Genomic DNA, 21,498 nt, shown 5'->3' with positions numbered 1-21,498 from the left:
TCTCCTTAGCTCCTAAGAGCTTCTGATTCTGCAGCCATGATCACAGGGCTAGATTCACACAGGGACGTAGGTGTTGCAACACTCTGCATCACAACATGTAACTTATAGGCACCTAGAAAATCACTGGGAATCACAAAGCCAGCATAAGGCGCTCAGGCTCCCTATACAATGAATAAAGGGTGTGTCATAAGCATATAAGGAGTTCAGCACCTAAGTCCAGGCTGGAGCGGGCACCGTTCTCTCCTCGGGATTCTGAGCTGTGAACCCTTCCTGGTGGAGAAGGCAGCAGCGCTCCCTTATGACTCATAGCCCAGTGGTTAGGGTACACACTTCAAGTCCCCCCCGCTGCCTAAAGGGCAGAAGGGATTTGAATAGGGATCCGCTACCTCTCAGGTGAGTGCCCTACCTATGGGGCTACGGGACATTCTGATTTGGGGCTCCCACAGTCTCCCCTGTTGAAGCTGTTCTACTTTGGATAAATAACTAACGAGACACTGGAAGATGATCCTGGGTCTGCAACGTCATGGGGGGGTACGCTAACCACCAGGGTGCTGAGTCAGAGAGTCTCTCTCTCCCGCCTTCCCCCACCCCAGACTGAAGCAGCAGTGCACATCCTCAGAGGCAGGAACATAGGCACCGAGGAAACTTGTACTGCAAAAATTGACGTACCAAGTAATTTTAGGCTCCTACAGCGTCTGGTGGCAGTTGAACGGGGGGGGGTTATGAATAGCAGTGGTGCCCGATTCTGGGATTTACATGTCTAAAGTGGCAAGTAGGTGCCTAAGTCTCTTTGTGAATCAAGCCCAATGTATCTAGTCCCTGAAATAAATCGTAGAATACCGAACAGAACATGGCTGGAAACCAGGGTCCTAGTGCTATAGGAAGAACTGAATAGGTTTAAAATAGAAAGTCAGATGCCCTAGTATTTGGAAAGTGGGGCTGATATTTTGCTACCCTCCTCTATTCCATCTCCATCCCCCAGTCAGCACCTCCGCATTTATGTCATTGCTCCCAAAAGCCACACCCCTGAAATGTAGATCTTATGTACTATACTGTTATAACATTATGGTCATAATGGATTGGTTGGTCCCTGGAAGTAGACCTTTCTGGAGCCTAAAATATCAGGCCTAGAAAGAGTAGATAATGCTAGGGGGCACGAGTGAATGTTTGGAGTGATTACAGCGTGGGACTGTAAGGAAGGAGACAAGATTCTTTATTGCTCTGCACCTTGTCTAGTTATTTATGGCTGTGTAAAGGGAGTATAAAATGCTCCCAGATCAGAATAGCATTGTTCTATGCCCACTTTATATGGGTGTAAATGATTACATAAGATACATGGCAGCAGAGAATCAGGCCTAGGTATTCAGTCAGTGTTTCACTATGTAACCTTAGGCAAGTTTCTTAATATCTTTTTGTTCCTCAGTTTCCCCCCTGGGTAAAAATTAGCATAATTGTTATCTACCCCACAGGGATCTGAAAGGATTAATTTACTGATGTCTGAAAACTCTTTTGAGAGCCTTGCTTTCAGATGGCAGGCTCCATTAAACTGCAAAATATTACATTAGTTACTAAATAAATACTAAAATGGGCTCATTTGTAATTCTGTTCGTGGAATTGGGCTGCGTAGTCCACAATACAATATGTACAGCTCAAGATTCTTTGTTTTGTATTAATTCCAGTGGAATGGCTATTTAAAATTGCAATACAGGATTACATGTCTTAGGGAAAATGAATGCATGAAGAGGGCCCAAGAGTAATGCATCAAGATAGTCACAGTTTATAATATGATGCCACACATGGTTTATAAGCTACATGCTTCCCCCTTTCTGCCAGAAAGTATTACCAAACCCAGGAGAGTTTGTGCAAATTCTACTTTCACAGCTTGTATAGATAATTGTTTATAAAAGTCTCCCCTTCCTTATGCTGTGTCTGTGAACCAGTGATTCCCTATTAAATCCAGAAGGATTTTGTGCCACGTATTGCGTCATTATTGTCTGTCTCCTACAAACTTCCAGGAGCATCACACATACGGGATTCTCCACAGAAGCCCATTTCCAGTCCTGCAAGGAAAAGAGATTCAGATATGCTGCAGATGTTTGTCCCTGTTCTTTATTCCTTGTATCATACGACCGCAAGCTCAGGTGGTAAAAGATAGTCTGCTCTTTACTTGTCCCAGGATATTAGTGAGACAAGGTGGGTGAGGTAATAGCTTTTATTGGACCAACTTCTGTTGGTGAATAAGAGCTCTGTTTAAGCGTGAAAGCTTCTCTCTCTCACCAACAGAGGCTGGTCCAACAGAAGATATTACTTCTCCCACCTTATCAGGCTGGGCTTTAATCATTTCGGTATGCATAGGCAATGAAATGGATAGGTGGGCATCTGCTTTTGATGTGTTTATGTATCTCACGATATAAAAGTCCCTGCTATTAGCAGATATCTGGTCCAATAAATATTTGCCAAAAACTGAGAACAGATACTTGCCGTTTGGAATAATAGCGGCTATCCAACCTAAAAATTTGGTGCCACCATCTTCTCTACATTCCAGTCACTGAACTGTGTTGCCTCCTGATATGCCCTCTTAATGGGGCATATTGCTCCCAGTGTAGTTCATTCCCAGCAAGAGGACCCCATGAGTGAAATCCTAGCCTTCTCATAGTCGATGGCAAAACTACCATTGAGTTTAATGGGGTCAGGATTTTACCCCACCAGTTTTGACCTGTGGAGAAGCCCAAGCTCCAAAAGTCTCAGATCCACAGTGGTCAGAGTTGTCCCTGTGCTTCCCTACTAAACAAGAGGGTGCCATGGTTTCCTGGACAGTAGGAGAGTCTAGATAAATTGATGCAGACAGTGGGAAACAATACTGCAGACAGTGGCTGTCCCCTGGTCCAAACCCTCAGAATTTGATCCCAGCTGGGTGAGGGGGATGAAGGAACATGCCACACAACCAGCATTCTCCTTTCCAGGTTTCTCTCCCATCAACCCAGATCCAGGTTTCCGATATGAACTAAGCAATACCATGGCTAACTGTCTTTTGTAGTAGCTTGGCACATTTCTGTTTTCAATATTTTTTTTTTCTGATGATGTATTTACTTAGCCCTGTTCTATGTGGGAGAGTCAGCAATGGGAAGATGTCTGGGCTGTCTGCTACACGTTGACTTTGGAGCCTTCATACTGCTTAGCTGGTTAGGGGCTGTTCCTATCTCTGTGTATAGATTCCTTCCTTCCAGGATCACCTAAGGACATTTGGAATCTGCTTAAGACGTGACAGTCTGGAGGCAGCCAAATGCCCCAGATTGTTACCAACAACAGCATTATACAATCAGAAGTAAGGATGGTCACAAGCAGCAAATTTTGGATCCAGATGGCAAATACCCTAATGCTTACTGAGGTTAGGATTCTGCTGAGGCCCTTTATAAAGATGAGGCCCTTTTCATCATTTTGAAAAGTTGATGGCTAATTCCCATATTCCTGTCATGTTTTATCATATAGAATTCAGGGTTGGCTTGGGGCAGGTTTCCATAAGGAAGCACTGAAACTCTGTTACCGAAAGTTTGGAATGCCTGGTATAATATATTTGCCAGTGGCCATGTGTACCACCTCCCTCGGTTGGATGGAATCAGAACGTCTCAAAACATGTCATAGGAACTAGATGGCTACTCACTAATGAAGATTCTTCTTTAGCTCATGTGATAGGAGTCTGTGTTTTTGGGGCAGTAGGATCTGTGGAGTTCTGAATGGCCATGGTGTGCAGCATGGTTTGTCACAGTCTAGGTGCTATAGTAATTCAAATAAATAATAGGAAGTAAAGTACACTTTGGTTATAGAGCAGAAGATGCTCAATTCTGATCCCATTCATGACCTGACATCCATGCAGCCCCAGTATTGGGTATAACAGAATATTTAAGTTTACATGGCCATTAATTTGTTGCACTAGGTTTCTGTGCGGTGGCTGTTCCTCTTAATGTTTCTTACTGGAAGAGAGAGCCGGAAGCCTGACTCACAGGAAGTGGGTGGCTTGATTCACACCCCAGAAGCCTTGGTGGTTATGACCTGCACAATCATCAATAACTAAGGGAATCCCAAGGTCAGTCCTAGCCCTGGCTCTTCAGCTATGCGAGTCATTGCTGTAGTCACCAGGTCCAGGCCAATAGCCAAGAATCTATTTTATGAAGATGTACTGTCTGGTGGCCAGTTGTGAAGGATGGTTCATTAACAACACTCTACAGCTGGATGCCCTATAAAATAAATGAGACCAATAATACCACAGAATATATTTCACTGCTGCTGCAGTAACGCTTCCATTTTAGGTTTCAGAAGTGAGCTGTAGCTCATGAAAGCTTATGCTCAAATAAATTTGTTAGTCTCTAAGGTGCCACAAGTCCTCCTTTTCTTTTTGCTTCCATTTTATAGGATCTTCTCTGAATGGCAATAAATATCACGCAGAGCAATTAGAGGAGCTCATGGGGCTCAGCTGGGCAGCCCCCAGGCAGCCTGGGGAGTGCTTACTCCTGCCAGGCATCCCAGTGGGGGCAAGTGCTCCACAGGGGGTGTAAAGTCCCTACGGCACTTGCATGGTCCTAGGTGGCTAGTGGGCTAAAGCTGCTGGAGCTAAGCTGACAAACACTGTACCCTGAGCGCCAGGGCCTGGAACTCACTCCGGTGGCCCCATAGTACAGGCTTTCTGTGGGCATAGGAGGCGGCATCGGTTTATTTCCGCATGAGAAATCTGACAAAACATAACCCTCTGTGGTGCTTGAGCCCCTGAGCCTCGGTGGAGTTACTGCCTATTCTGGGCTGCATTGATTCTCAGGCTGCCTTTTTAGACACAGGCTCAGCAGCAGCAGCCAGACACTCTGCCCATCCCCCAGCACAACCTTGAGAACTCATTTTTGCATGGCTGGCCACGTCGCCTGCAATAGCTTGATTCCACCCCACCCCCTCTCCTTTGCTCAGTCATTCAGACTTGGAAAGTCAATAACAAGCTGACATCATCAGTGGTTTGTGTATTATTACACTGCTACTTTCAAAAATACCCACGAATGTCTAAGAGAGGAGCAAGTCCTGCCTGCTACCGGGAGAGCCTAAGAGAGGGGCACTACCTGCTTGCCTGCCTACTGTGGGGAGAGCCTTAGAGGGCCCTGCCTGCCTGCTCAGGGGAGAGCTTTTAGTGCAGAGGGTTTGCAGGGTTTTAGCCTCCCCAGGAGACCTCTGCACAGGCTCCACAGCAGCCCCAAGGGCTGAAGCTTTGTGGAGGGCAGACCAGAGACCCGGACCAGTTTCGGGGGGGGATCGTGCCTGGGAGAAGACAGGCAGCGCGGATTGTCTCTCTAGTAAGATGTGACCCATGAGGGCCACTGACTCAGGGACACTATCTAGGCTGGCGGCACCAGGGCCCACCATCTCCCAACTGCCCCAGAATAGGGGAGGCACAAGCCATCTCCTCTCCATCCCAGCACCCACATAGGGATGAATCTATAGGGAGAGCCTCAGGTGCAAATTCATATCCCTGCCTTAGTGCTAGGGCTGCCAAAGGGCTGGAGGGGAGGTGGTTAGCAGCTGCCTGATTCCAGGGCTGTGGGGACTGGCATAGCTGCCAGGACAGGCCAGGGAGCCCTGAGAACTGCCCTAATTGGTACTCTCCACACTCATGGCACCTGGGGGGCTTGCAGCACCATGGAATCAATGCAATGCAGCACGGCCTTGGCCACACCTTCCTCCAATGTCTATACCACTCCCTGGAATATCCCCTATATCCAGGGCTTCTGTGGGCACAGTCGACATGGCAAAGCTGGCCTCATGCCCCCGTGTCACGGTCACCAGACAAGGATTTGGCCTCAAAGAAGGGGCCAGAAATTCCCTGACTGAGGCTATGATTGTCACTACAAGTGGAGGAGAACCTGGTCAGGCTGATCAGAAGTCCGTTGTAGGGATACTGGAGTCACAATCTGTTTTTGAAGGAAATAACCCAATAGAGGAAATAAATACCATTAAAACATTTGTATAAACAAAGAACAAAAGGTTGATCTCCATTGTGCTTTATGTGCAAATTGTTAAGGAACAGCACGTGCTGTGTCCAAGCCTAAGTGGCTTGGCATAAATAGAATCTGTTTGATTCTGTTTAGGTTCTTATACCACTCCCAGCACTGTGGTATCTGAATGCCTGAGAGTGCTTACCACAGCTCTCTCCCACACTTTGTACATATTCAGCATTCACAACAGCAGGGATTTTAGTGAAGATTGAGAGACTCCTTTTCCATTTTTTATTCACTCAGTTTTCTCAGAAAAACTGATTGATTGTGTACGTGTGTGTAGAAAACCTTTACACAATGCTACTGTGTTGTCTATCTGTTATACCTGATGATGATGTGGGGAGGAGGCAGGGGGATAAAGGTTTTCTCAGCAGGCACCCACACATACCCACACACAAGATACAGAATATTATAAAATTAATGGAGCTTCTTCATAATTCATAGCTTGCTTGTGGAAAAAAAAAGCATAATAGCTTGGTGTGATATGTCAAACATCTATAATTCATGGTTCTGAGATCACGCGACCACCATCCATTGTGATCTTCACTCCACAGAATGAGATGTTTGTAATTAATCTGCAAAAAGAGAAACAAAGGCAATAATCCAGAAAGGGCAATAAATAAGAGACAGCTCTTTCCACCCTTACTCATGTTGGATGGTAATTTACGCTAGGAGTAGTCCTGTTAAAGTCCCACTGAAAAAACTAGAATTAGTCAAGGAATACAGTACTATGACATTGCAGGTATAAGATCTCCATTGCTCCAAAAGCACAGACCTTCCCTATCACTTCAGCGAAGGGAAAATGTCCATTAACTGTTAGTAGCATGGGACCTTTTAGCTCTTTGGGCAGAGATGATGCCTTCCTATGTATCTGCATGGTGCCCAACACGTTTTGGGTGCTACCACACTAAAAATAAATAAATAAATGACAATGGGGTGTATGACACACCTGATGAGCTGTTCTGATCTATGACACAGAGGGAAAGTGGTACGTATATACAGAAGACTGTTTGCTACAACATGTACACACACACAAATAGGCAGTTCTCACACTTCACTCAATAGAGAGCAAGATGTAAAAAGATTACCTTACTTCGGAGAAGCGTGGGCCATAATAAGAGGAGACATAGTCCTCTGAAGAGACCCTAGTGATCTAGAGGTTTCAGAGTAGCAGCCGTGTAGTCTGTATTCGCAAAAAGAAAAATAGTACTTGTGGCACCTTAGAGACTAACAAATTTATTTGAGGATAAGCTTTCGTGAGCTACAGCTCACTTCCTGTAGCTCACAAAAGCTTATGCTCAAATAAATTTGTTAGTATCTAAGGTGCCACAAGTGCTCCTTTTCTTTTAGTCATCCAGAGAGAGAGTTCCATGAGAGTGCCTGGAGGCTGAAGTCAATCTGTGGCAACAGAGGACAGGGGAACAAGGAGCTGACTCTACCTTTCTGCTTTAACAGGCTTAGCGGCCCCACTTCAGGAAAGCAGCTAACCAGGTGATTATCTTTAAGCATGTGCTTAAATCTCATTGACTTCAGCATGTGCTTAAGTGCTTTACTGAACAGGGAAGCTTTCCTGAGTCAGAGCCTTGAGATAGCAGTACAACTAGTTCAAGTTTAACTAAGCGTGGTTGCCAGCAGTAATGGAATGAACTGAGGTCTCTTCCTAATTGGAAACAGTGCGCTGTCCCCTCCCCCCAACACCGCAGTCTTTATTTTCATCTTTGTGAAGCTAAAGGTGGGAACTGTGATGCAGCAGCTTAAAAACACCCTGCAGTTTCTCACAATAGCCCAGCTGTCCACCTTACTTTTTAAATGATGCAGCAAAACCCAGGAAGACTGTGAGGCAAATAAACAGAAAACAACATGATTTAATTTCTTCTAGAGTGGATCTTGTGGGGATAAGGAAAATAAACCCTTCTCAACCTTGCATTCTGTACACCGTTTGGACCTGAGCAAAAGGGTGGGTGCCAGGTATGTTGTACACACCGGTACATCACAGGCATTATCATTAAATCATTTTAATCTAATGTATATAAGTCACAAAAGAGATTCCTGCTTCATTGCAATGGCAGTGATTCGAGTAGGACGCTCAAGCTCTGATCACGTGGAGGTTTGATAGAGCTGTTCCAGGAAGGCCTTATGGTAGCGGGGTCAGTTGTTTTGTTTAGTCAATTGTAAGTCCTGTAAAAATACAATTGGTTTTGTTTCTTAGACTGGTCTCATTTTTAGGATTCAATTTCTCCCATCAATGTGGCTTTAAATTGTGTTGCAAGGATGCATTTTTATGAATTTAAGTTATTTATTTATCCTCAAAGATCATCAGCCTAGGGAAAGGGAATAGTTTTGTGGTGAAGATGCAGAACTTGGCATCTGGAAACATTGGGCCTGGCTGATCCCTTGTCTCATCACTTACACCTGTTCAAAAAGGGCATAAAGAACATCACCATTCCCAGCTGGACAGATGTAAATAACAACATGAGGTGCAAGACTATGAAGCGCGGGTTCTGCTTCCTACTCTACCAATCACTAAGAGAAGGACAACATTTTCAGACATCAGTGCCTAAGGTAATGGCTTGATTTTCAAAGATGCTAAGCACTAGAGCTGCCAGTAACTCCAGCTAACATTCTGGGTGCTCAGCAGCTCAGGAATTGGGGACAGTAATCCACATTTAGGCACACTAAATGCGAGGCCTGATTTGCAGAGGTGCTGCAGCTCTTATTGAAGTCAATTTTGACCTTAACTTGCATGGGCACCAGTTTACACATCTGTAAAAAGGGGTGTTGTAACGCCAAATTCACCATTGTTTGCAAAGCACCCTAACCTTCTCGGAAGGAAGGTCCTGAAGAATTGCTGTCTTATTAATCTACATTTCATTTGTTTTACATAGGATTGCCCTATGGCAGAATTTGTCCATCCAGTCTGGTAAGATGTGTCTGACAGTAGAGAGGCCACTTGATTCATAGGAAGGCCTAAAACTGCCATAATACACTGAGCAGTATTCATGCAATGGTACACCATGGAGAATTTCATACCGGGCCCTCTTATAACACCATGGAGGGACAGACAAACATAGGAGCAGCAACAGAGATAATAAGTATTTAACAAAATCCTTTTTTGGTCTCTAGCCTGGCAGGGATATTGCAGATTAAGCGTGATTTATATTTACCCCATGGCATCATGTCAGGAACTGTTGCATTTAAATATGGGAACTGTGGTGGGTTACACTCACTTTTGGGGCATTGTGCTGCTGTTCCCTTTGGCTCCCAGCATCCGCTGTAGACTGTGAGACTACCTCTACTGGTCTTCAGTGGCTCAGCCCTGAGGCTGGTTCACACATCCAAAACCCCTTCTGGGATATAACAGACTCAAGGTAGAAGCAGTTCCTTGCCCATCAGCACCAATTATAAAAAAAATAGTTTCTTACCCTTCTGAACTAAATTCCCTCTCTGGAATTGAATCAGCAGGGTTTCTTCTGAACTCCTGCCACTGATTATGGCCAGCAATGGGCCTTGTTCTAGACTGGTTCCTTTGGTTGTAGTCTAGGGAGCATCCTTACTTGCTCCTCCGGCTCCAGCCAGGAACTGTCTTGCTCATAGCAGGCAGCTCCTTATATTTCAGACTGTTGGGCCTTGACTGGTTGTAGCTGGTCCCCAGACCTTCTGCCTGCTGGAGGAACAGATCTCACTGGTTCCGGAAATGGCGTTCTTTTCCTCTCAGAGAATTGTTTCCTGGGATGGGGTACAGCAGAGCAGCAGGACCGATATACCACACCAGAGGAACCAAAGGGTCAGGGATGGACCAGCTCCTCATTAGTGGACAGCAAAATAATTTGCACAGCAGAGACCTGTGCTCTAGTCTTGTTACTGCCTGATCACAAAATACCATGTAACACCAGCTCCGACTCCAAATGGATTCAGAGAGTTTAAGGCCAAACAGGATCATCTAGTCTGACCTCTTTTATATCACAGGCCCTTAAATTTCACCCACTTCCCCCCTGTATTGAGCCCCATAACACAGGCTCCTGCTCTTCTGGGTCCCACGGCATGTCTGGACTCAGTGCTTATGTCCAAAGCTTAGCAATGGGAGGGATCAGCTTCCTGATTTATGGTCTCTGCACATCATAGAAGCCCAGACACATTCCCCTGTGGCTGGGTTTGTTGGCATTAAGTCCAGACGCTTGCTATAACTATCCTGTGCAACTAGAGTTCCTTCCCAGCTATAATGTGGGGTGTAGGTGCTGAGTCACGATGGGATACACATGAAAACTGATAGAAACATGGTTTTGGGATATTGCTGGTGGGGATTTTGAAGTACAGTTGTATATTGCAATAGGTTTGGTAGTGACAAGTGGAAGACTGACCACCCATCATCTAGGGCTTCAAAGAGGCTTTGGAATTTTCATAACAACCCCTCCCCTCACAAAAAAAGGGAAATGGTAAGCAGAAAAAAGTTAATTTATCAGTATAAATAACCAATGAAGTGGCAGGGCGTTTGCCCCTCCCACACTACAGATTACCTAATGCATCAACGGGTAGGACTTGGGATGCAAGAGCTGCCTACAGAGCACTGCAATACAAGATAATCAAACAGCACACAGGACTGCAAACTAACATTCATGCTCCAAAGGTAAACAAGGCACAACCTCTTCCCATGCAGTCCTAATGTAATCACCCACACATCCCAGGGGGATGGACCAGCCCACTGCATGAGATTATACAGGCCAAATCAAAGGAACGCAGACGTGTGTCTGAGGGAAGTTATGGAAACGCCAACAAAAAGTTCAGCTTTCACATTTTCTCAGGAGTCAGATGTACAAACAGCTCAAATCCTTTCCCTTACCCCAGAGGTTAAGTTGTAATGTAACAAAGGCTGTGGCCCAGGGATGTCTTTTTCTAGAGTTACGGAGCTCAGAATCCACTCTGCACCTTAGAATAGCTCCTTTTACACACTTCCTCTGCTCCTCTTTTTGCTACACAGCAAATAGTATAAGAAAATGTTTATGTTAATGGTAGAAACCATCTCTTAGTTTTAGCAGCATGTCAAAAATATTGTAGTATCCCTGATAACAAATAACTGTACTTAGGTTAGGATTCCCAGATTTACTGTAAGAATGTTCCAAGGAGTGGTGAGAGAGAAGTCAGTTGTATCAGATAACTACATGACCTTTGATGCACTGAATTTATGGGGCACTGACTATTGAACTCTATGTGACAGCTATAGTGATAACCTGTTGGGGAAAAAGCTATTAATATGCCAGAAGGCCAAGTGAGGATGTTCACTCAGATGCACCAAAAGGGACGGGGTGGAGACCTTTTTCCAGGTTCAAGGTCTCCCGTTCCCTGCCCTGGAGTGCTTACAAAGTATTATCAAAAAGATTGTAAGTGAGAAATTGTCTCCTGAGGTCCAAAGTAAGAATGAGGTAATATTCAACATGTTAATGGGGAGCTTTAATAGGTGGCTGCAAAGATCTATCAACAGTGGGCGTGGGTTCCACATGAGGCTCGGGCTCTAAGATTTGCACTGGGTGGAGCTATGAAGCATGGGATGATCTTCTCTGGTTGGGGGCAGTGCTCTGTCTCTCTCTTTTGGTGGCTCAGCCACATATGGAGGTCGATGAGCCTGTTACAGCCTGGATTAACAGAGCTGGGGCGCAGTGTACCATACATAAGGAGGAACTAGTCATGAAACAGCAGGACAAAATAATTTATATCTTTCTGCTATTGAGAGAAAGAGAAACACAATGCACCCATCCCACTACACAAAAACAAACACAAATGGATGTCCTTACAAGTAAGAGTATTATCTTGCTTAACCTGCGGATTGTAAATGAAGTCAGGTCATAACTAGCTATGTTCTTAGAATTTTTTCTCCCTATGTTCTGGCCCATGTCAAAGTTCGCTGTATTTAAGATGCCTGAAGTTTGTGGCATAGGCTGTTTGCTTGGAGACAAATACGGTGAGACATCCCGCAGCGCAAGCATCAGAGTTCAAAGGAGGAGGAAGAAGGAAAGACAGAACAGTCTCAGCTACTCAAGGAAAGGAAAGGGAAGTGAGGGTGAGGGCACTCTGCCCCAAAGGGAGGGGCTTTGGAAGAGACCAGTGGGGGCCCAGGCATGAGCCAAAAGAACCGAGGAACATCAGGCAGGGTTATGCCACCTAAACTCCATTTCAGATCAGTAGGGTGGAACAATTCATAGTCGCAGTCTAACACATGCATGTATGGCTTTTTAAGACTTATTCTGCTTTATACTGGCATACGTCTATTGACTTCAGTTGGGCTACTCCTGATTTTCTCCAGCACAAGGATGAGGGGAATCAGACACCTCAGTGTCAAGTGTCTAGTTACCACGAAGTTAAAAAAGGAAATGACAGATTTTCTAAAAATTAATGTGGACTTATCCTTGGCCGCTTTCAGAAGCATCTATTTGGGATTTTCAGTGCCAGGGCTAATTATAAGTACAAACGTGCCCAGTAACTTTATTACCTTCCTCCTTTGTTGATAAACACTGAACTATCAGCATCAAGTCTGACAGGTTTTGTAAAGTGCAGTGGACCCACAGTCTCTGTAATTCATTTTGCTGTGCACTCATCCAGGTCTCTGGGATCATTCCTCTTGGGGACAGCCTGTAATCTGATACCATTCCACTTCCACCCACTCTTATTGTCATCTCACATAAACTATAATGCTTTGGTTTATTTGATCATTTCTTCAATAATCTGCTCGTCTCCAGAGCCCCCATTTTCTTTCCAAGCCTTTGATCTTTAGCCAGACTCCTCAGATGTTATTCACAGAAGATACTGACTCTTGTGGAATCTAGCCTCTGAGCAAACAATTGATTCCTAAGAGCTATATTCCTTGTCATTTATTTGATGCATGCCCCAAATTGCTGAGATGGGACAGCACCCTTGTTATACGTCTGAGAACCCATATTCCTTTATAAAATTGGGCGGGGGGGGGAAGGCCCCACTTTTTCCACGTTGTTGTGCTTCACTCACCCATTAACACAGGTATGTAGCCAGCAATTCACCATTCCCTCATATGTAACCCACGGGTAAGTGTGTAGGCAGGTCCCTCATTGTGCCCAATCTGCAGAGGATATGAGTTTGGTATTGTGCAGCTAAAAAGGCATGTCTCTTTAGCTCAAGGTGTAGCAGTAGACCTTTGGCTCTGGAGGTCCCTGGTTCCATCACTAGTGTGTTGACCAAGACGGTAGTCATACTTTGGCTGCTCCATTGTGCTTACCCTCAGCAAACAGTAGGTATGCTATTGCGCACGATCTGATCCTACCCTCCTCCAATAAAAGCCATGGCAAGGGTATGGATGAGCCAGCAAACTCCGTGAGGATCACATTGTAAATTACCTTTGAACACTACCCTCAGCCGGGGTGTACGGGCTTGGCAGTGGTGCAAGCAGAAATCATTTCTTGCCGGTACTGCACTCATGGGAGGGATACAAGGGGGGGGGCATGTGACGTCCCCATGTGACCCTCTATGTGACTCCTCCCTGTCCCCAGCCAGGGCCCCCATGCTCTTCCCATCCCCTCTGACACCCCCCTTTGTATATACAAACATCAACATGCTTAACTACTCACTTTCCCCCCCACATATGTAGTATTCAGCCTGTTTATATGGAATATGGGAGTTGGGTGGGGAGCCATTTCAGCATAAGTAAGACTTATTAAAAGACAAATTTTAAGTAGAACTGTATCCGAAATTGTTTTATGGTATTGTACCCAAACATTGCATTTCAATGGGGGATTCAACTGTTAGGGGGCTTATTCCTTCACCCACTTACTTCCCTGGTCCTTCTCACGTGAACAGAGAGCAACAATACCCAAAGTCCAAAGGTGCAAACAATTCGATGTTTACTGGGGTGAACTTCCAGCAAGCATGATTCCAGTTTGCTTCCTTAGTGTCCCCCTTCCCAGCTCTGACACCACAGAGCCTTACACCTGTGTCCCTGTTCCCATTCCTGCCCTTAGCCAAACATGATTCCAATTTCCCCACCCCCATTCCCTGTTCCCACCCCCCCACACACCCACCCACTCACTTCCTGATTGACTGCAGACTGTATAGTAAAACCTGAGTTCTGCTTAGCTATACCTTAACCAATCATTTTACTGAAATTTAACTAACCAATCCTAACATATTGTAACATGATTATTTAACCAATTATATCCCACCACCTTAATTAGTTTACACCCAGCAAAATTAATTATATAGCAGACAGAAACAATCACAGAACCAGACAGAGATTATACAGACAGACAATGGGGAAATGGGGACTACAGTGATAGAACAAACACAGAAATGAGGATTTCACATCCCAGCTATTGATAAGTGAGTTCTTGCCAGACAGGATGCTATCAAACTAAGTTTCCTTTTACATCTTCTGGGCATTTCCGTTTCTCTGGAGGCGATAGGAATACAATCCTGTCCTGATAATGCCTAACAGCCCAATAGCACCTTATTTCAATGTGACTAGGTTGGAATGTGAGGATGTGACCGGTCGCTTCCCAGTTTATGGCTGCCTCTGTTGCTTAGCCAAAGGTCTTAGCCTAAGAACAGGGCCTCAGACTGTCACAGTAAGAGAAGGCCCTTACACCAGCAGACAGTGATTTTGATTCTTTCTTTCATACCTCTATAACTAGCCAAGTGATAAGAATACGCCTAAATTGTTAGAGTATAGGCCTTTACAGACAGGCCTGAATATCTATATCCTAACATCAACTTTCTTTATAGGAACAGAACAGACTCCTGAAACTCTTACCAGTCCACAAAAGTGGTCCATAGTCATGCAAATAGTCCCATTGTCTTCAATGGGATTGATAAAATGATTAAGGGTTTACAGGATTAGGTTCCAAGTTTGTAAATTGTTCTGGATGAAACTGACAATGCCTGAGCTGTCAGATCAGAAGGAGCTTCATTCGAATAAAGGTGGGCAGATGTGTGATAAGTCTTAGCTCTGTTGCTAAGATGAGGAACATATTTTCAGCAAAGTTCTTGGCAGATTCCTGAGGCAGCTGGTTTAAGGCCATCAGTGTCCGGCGTTATAATAATCTTCATTTACAGTTCTCTCACCCACAGAGCTGGAAAATGAGCCATTTGTTTTCTTTGTTTTACTGCTCCAGTTCCAGTTAACAAAATGCATGTTAGACTAGTTTGGCTGCAAAGAAGAATTCTGTGTACACTGGGGACAACTCCTGATTCCCATCAGGCTGCAGAACTGGGCTGACATCAGAATCCAAACATCCTCTGGTCAATCCAAGCAGAGGCATTCCTCTAATGATTTGGACTTGATGTGATGCAGTATGGATGTCATGGATAATTCAGACCAATGGGGAGAAACAGAGTCAAAAACACTGTTTAAACACCTTCCGTCCCCCTCACCCCTTGGGGACTCCTGACCAATGTAACAGCACAAAACATATGATAAAAAACGTAAACAAAGCCTTTATTTGTTAGCATATGTATTGTGCTGTTAAATCCATTTAAATAATGAATGTCCTCCCTATCAGCGCTCTGCTCCTTTAAGGAGAAGAGCACAGCCCCTCCCCCATCCAGGGGGGCGGGGCTAGCCCCAAGTCTTTCCGGTACCCTGTACCCACTAAAAATCTCTTGCTGGTACTGCATACTGGCAAGTACCACCCTACTTGCACTCATGGGGCTTGGGAGGGGAGACCTGATGTGGTCTCCACAGGGTTCTATGGGAAAAGTAAAATACAGACCTGCAGTATGCTGGCTTCTCTCTAGCAATGACTTACCCTCCCCCACATAGCAACATGTCTCCCTCTTGAGCCACACTACCATTGGTTCATCGCACAAACCATCCCCTCCAATGGTACAGGCACAGAGTAGAAGTGATGTAGCTTGGACCAGCATTAAGTCCTGCAGAGATAGCTGAGCTCAAAGGGGAGGATGCCATGGAAAGTGGATGTTCCTCTGGTTCCATGCTCCTCCCTTTTCTCCTCTGGGAAACCCCCAACCCTCAGGCCTTGGGGAGGAAGGCCTTCCACAGGCTTAAGGTGAGGAGAAAGCAGCTTTTGGGTCATTCCTTCCCCATTCTGTGCCAAGTTTTGCAGGCTTCTGCTTTCCTCTTCTGGTTTTAATAGAAGGGAGCATATGGCCCATACCCAGCAGGTGCAGGTAGAGAGATCTAGATGTGCTAATAAAAAGTCTGAAGAACATAATAATAAATCTACCAGTCTGCATAAGAAATGCTGCCCCCAAGAGAAATTACTAATCGTAGGCAGGGTTTAGCTGGAATATGTCTGCTTTCCAGCAACCAATGCAGCAAATTGATGGCTTCTTATTCATAAACTGCTGGGTTGCTTTTTTTTACATTTGCTTCTGCACAGTAATGAAACTCTAGCTAGTGAAGGAAACCAAACCAACCAAAAAAGGAACAGACTTGAAAATGAAAACACCAGATCTCCAATAGGGGCTTTCCTTTAACCTTAAAAGTAGATTTATTAAGATTATAAAAGTCTGCTGCCATAGCTGCTGGATGGAGAAGAACAAACCCTGCTGATATGGAACTGTTGATTAATGTCAGAGCAGTTGATTGAGACTCAGGGACACTGCATCCCTGTGGGACCATAGGCAAGTCACTTCTCCTCTCTGTGCCTCTCTTTAGCCAGTTGTAAAGAGAGGAAAATAATACTGGTCTACTGTATCATAGGGAGCGTAGTGTTAATGAACATATTCAAACACTTGGAGATACCCAACAAGGGCCTGATCTAATGCCCATTGAAGTTGTTAGGAGCCTTAGGGCTCCCGTCCTGTGTGGAAGTGGTTGGGGTTAAGCCACCTCTGCAGAACCATTTCCCTCTCTCATGTCTGTTGGGGATGAGGGGTGGACATTGAGAGTGGGGGAAGGTGAAGGAGGGGAAAGAAGGGAAAAGCAAGGGGATGGATGTTGCGCTGCTTCTGGTCCCATGGAATTTAGGCAGCCATATTTTGTCCTTGGATCCTCCACTCTAGGGTCTCAAGCCCAGCTGTGGCCAGCAAGGGACCCAGAGGTTTCATGGCTTTCTAGAAACCATGCTGCAAGGAACCAAGAGAGAGGGGCATTGGGGGAACAGAGCTGGGGCAAAACCTGGGAGATCTGCCAGGTTGGGGTGGGGCCTGCGGCCTACTCCACAAGATAGGGGTAGCTCCTCCTACTCTCTTTGAATGACTGGAAAGAAATCTCCATGATGGGTTCCTTGTAGTGAGTTCTTCCTTCAGCAGATGACCTGGCCTGTTATTACCCTGGCTTCTTAGGGGATTTTTCCTGTTCTGGAGTTGTGAAAAAAAATTTCACCTTTCCTCCAAAAGTGGCAAGAAAAGAAATGGTCTTTTTGCAGCTGATGATGACCAGTGCCAGCATTTGTATGTATAGTTCAGAGCACAAGCAGATAACTATAGAGGAACTGACTAGAATCCTCCGCCTGTGTAGAACATTGCACTGCTGGCTGTCTTGGGGCTTCATCCCAAGAAGTCATAAGCCAAGTGTTTTCTATTTACTGGATGCTGACAGTGTAGCTGGTGTAGTATGGAGGATACATAGTCCTTGTCTCAGGGGAGTAAGTGCAACATGAGGGTGATTCATCTTTGGAAGCATCAGCTATGGGATGTTACCAGAGGGATGTTGCCAACCATGGTCTGGTCCATAAGGCAAATACGATGTTTTCGGTCTATCCTCTAATTTTCTGGGTGAATTTTTTTTCAGACAGACAAGTCTCACCGGTGTGTGTGTGTAGAGGGGGGGAAATAATGTTTTATTCTGCAAGGATAAGGGAAATTGCTCTGTAAAATTGGCAAGAATTCCCCCATCTGAGGCGTATTCAAGAAAAGCCATAATTTTGCCCAGATGCTGGAATATTTTCATGTTTGCCACCAAACCTATCTCACTCCGCCCCACCCCGCATCAGCTTCTCACATATCCAGTCTTAGCCATGAATACTCATGAGACACAAATCGGTCCCTTTAATCCATGATTAGTATATTTCTACCATGTTCAGCAGTTGCATCATGAGTTGCAGCTATGGTTGTGTTGATGCTGCACTGTTTAATTGTTTTTGCTCCATGATCTGTTAGCTCTGTTCCTATTTAATTCTCTCTCTCTACCCCCCAAAAGGCTAAAGAATAGAAAAACGTCTTTCATTTTCTCATTTCATGTGCTATGATTGGCAAATACCTCATCACAATGTACAGTAGGCAATAATGATGATATACGGTTAGAATGCTGGGGTCCTTAAGTGGTTTCCACTGCTGCTTTACCTAGGGGGAAAAAAAATTAACCTGATTTGAAAGAAAGCAGGTTAGTCTGCTTTATTTGCTTTTTGCAATGGTTCAAATAATGATCCAATTGTCATCCTTATAGATCCCCTGCCGGATTCCGTGCTGAATGCAAGCCTGAATGATGGTAAACAATGCCCTGTCTGGTACCTCGCATGCCTGGCAGAGGTGAATTCATGAGAACAAATTAGACCTTTGATTGATCATTTAGAAAAGAAAAGAAAACAAGGTTAATTTATATGAGCTCTAGCTGTACAACATTTTTTATAGCAATCAATATTCCAGGCAATATAAACAGCAGCCTTACGTAATAAATAGCTGCATTATGTAATGCTAGTTAAATTTAGAAATGGTTATTTTATTACCTTTAGTGCACATAAAATACAGAGCAATGGCATCGGAGGCTATGCTCCCTAACCCAGGAACTGCTGCTGACAGAGCGGCCACAGAACAGCTGGGCCTAGCTATGTTTTCAGACCAAATAAAGCCTGCAGCCTGATACACCAAGTCGAATACGCTTTGATGCTTCGGGTCCCTGTCAAGTGTTTCAGTGGGGTGGAGGGATTGGGCATTGCTCAGAAATGCTGCACGCTCAAGCGCAGAATGTCTCAGCACAATAAAGATGGAAGATTTATTATGAAGGAACAAAATGTGCTACTTTTGTTCTCCCTGGTGTCCCTATAAAAGCTTTTGTCTGACAGGCTAGTCTGGGCCTTGGTTAGCTACAGTCTCTTCAGTGTAGCCACTGGCTGCTTTGAGACTGGTTGTCTACAGGCTATAGGTCAATTATCTTCCTGCTAGGGCTAAACAGTGTTTTCCTCTTTCCTCCCCAGCAGCTCCTGCCATCCTCCCTGAGTATAGGAGCCTCCCCTCTCTCCCCCCAGACACACATGCACAAGGGGGAGTTTAAGTGGAGTGGGGGTGTGTGTGGAAGAATTCAAAGTCTTGGTTGCATCAGTCTTATCACTGGAAAATACTCTCGCAGCATAATGCTGCTAACATCACGCTCAGGCTTAAAGGATGGTCTCTTTTATTGCAAATAATTGTGTGGCATCTGTGATACAAATACTGATCCAATAAAGGCACTGAAATGAGAGCCTCTACAAATGCATGTTTGGAAAAATACAGCTGAAGAAAGAAGTCCTGTTGTGAAATCTTTAGCTAAGCAGCGCATTGTTGTTTGGATTGTTTCATAACATACACAGAGAGCTACGATCTAAGAAACCAACAGATATTTTAATTAGAACATGAGAGTTTCAATGTTCCTTCTACTAGTAAATATGGTTAGCACCGATTTATCCCGTTTGGCCATTCTGGGAGATTGCTTTCGAGTCAACTTGCTGATGGAATTTTGGTTTGTTAAGTGTTCTATGTGCCTCAGATTGTGTCTTGTAATTAGTAGAGATGGGCCCAAATTAAGAAATGGATCCAAACACCTCTAAACTAGTGAAATTCAGATCTGGATCAAAACTTTGTGGGCTGGTCCACTAACTCTATAATGGACTGAACCAACTTCCAGTTCTGAATATCCCCAAGCTTCATTAAAGTTTTAATCTGTATTCAGTGCAGAAACTTTTGGCTCAGGACCATCTCTAATAACTATCTGTATTTTCTTTTTTTCTAGTGCTATTTAATGGCTTTAATTGAATTGTGCCTAGAATCTCTTGTGCCTGGGAGACTGAATACCGGGGAATAAAATGAAACTGCTTTAAATTAATCATTAAAAATGTGTCCCTTTGTAAGAGATGAAGAGTTAAAGCTACTCCAGAAAATCCACTGCTTTTGCAAAATCCTTGGATTGTAATTGGTTTGGAAGGATGTTCCCAATCTTGATTTCAATTAAAGTGAAGTCCTCAGGCCCTTTTGCAGCTTGGTCCTGTTCTTCATTCCACATTGTTAGGTAATAAAACAAAACAAAACAAACAAACAAAGAACCATGTTCAACCAGGAATTGTATATATCCTATGCAACCCTAGAGAAGCCAACTGGTCAGATTCTGATCTCATTAACATCAGTATAAAGCTGGACTAACTCCACTGACTTCAGCAGAATTCCTCTGGGTTTACCTCTGGGAGATAAGAGCAGAATCTGGCACTATATATGCATTTCCTAGAGGTCATCCAAACTTAAAAATTCCATTCTGCAGGAAATTCCAACATTTTGAATTTTGTTTTCATTCTGAATGGGCACAAAAACAAACAAAAATCCTGCAAAATGAGTTTTTTGAAAAACATATTTAAAAAATGAAATTATTTCAGGTCAGCTGAAATACCCTGTTTCGATAAAATCAAAATGTTTTGTTTTGATATGGACTTTTTTAATGGTATATTATAATTGATATTAAGATTAGTTTCTAAATGAAATGTTGTTTCAAAATGAAATATCAAAATGTGCTATTCCTGTAACAAAGTGCTTTATCGAAACACTACATTTCCAAATTATTTTAAAAAACAAAATTTAGTCAAAATGATTCCTTGCACTGAAAATATATATCGTGAGAATTGGCAACACTGTTTTTGCATGCATTGTCTGTGACCTTCTTCCCAGCCGTGGTGACACATTAATGAATGTGTGTGTGTGTGCTGTAAATACTGAGCGGGCAAAAAGTGTGGTTCAGGTCACAAAAGGTTAAATTGTGTGCTAGATTGGCGGGGTTGAGTGTGCATTTCCTGCCATTTCTCACCACACTCAGAGTCCCCTTGAATCTGCTGGTTACACACAGTTCTCAGGAGTTCCTGCTATGCTAGGTCTAGGCTGAAGTGATGACAACCCTAGCTTGCTACTGCCCTTGAGGTTATACACCTGGGACTGGAACTGCACCTCATACTTGCAAGAATGCAAATCATTTTGCTCATGAATCAAAGACTGTGTGTGAGAGAGAGAAGAGACAGAAATTTCCCCAGGAAGATGTAGAAGAGGTACCAGAACAGACCTATAGCAGTGTAGATATGTACTACCAAGACAGCTTAATATGTGCATTCAATGGCTACATTCACACCCAGCCCCATTTAAAAGAGGCCAGCAGCCATATCAATGCCAGACCCTAGCAGTGGTTGGATAAATGTGCATTTGGACAAATCCCCTACATGTCACATGGGCAGGGGATAAACTTCATGGAATGATTATGGAGTCTCTGGGTGAGATCATCACTCCCTATGCAGCCCCTTGACCCTGCATAAAAAGGCCGGAG

The 21,498-nt window shown here is 44.3% G+C and overlaps 1 long non-coding RNA gene across 1 annotated transcript; it reads left to right on the top strand.

The window, feature by feature from the left end:
- The first annotated feature begins 8,514 nt into the window (after positions 1 to 8,514).
- On the top strand, positions 8,515 to 19,998 carry LOC141993644 (uncharacterized). The gene is made up of 3 exons (XR_012640917.1): positions 8,515 to 8,591; positions 18,394 to 18,476; positions 19,933 to 19,998. It is a non-coding gene; the product is annotated as an uncharacterized LOC141993644 (long non-coding RNA).
- Positions 19,999 to 21,498: the final 1,500 nt, after the last annotated feature.

This window comes from Natator depressus, chromosome 9 (assembly GCF_965152275.1).
Source record: "Natator depressus isolate rNatDep1 chromosome 9, rNatDep2.hap1, whole genome shotgun sequence".
Lineage (NCBI taxonomy): Eukaryota > Metazoa > Chordata > Testudines > Cheloniidae > Natator > Natator depressus.
The sequence above is the reverse complement of the archived record's forward strand: the minus strand, read 5'-3'. Positions and strand labels throughout refer to the sequence as shown.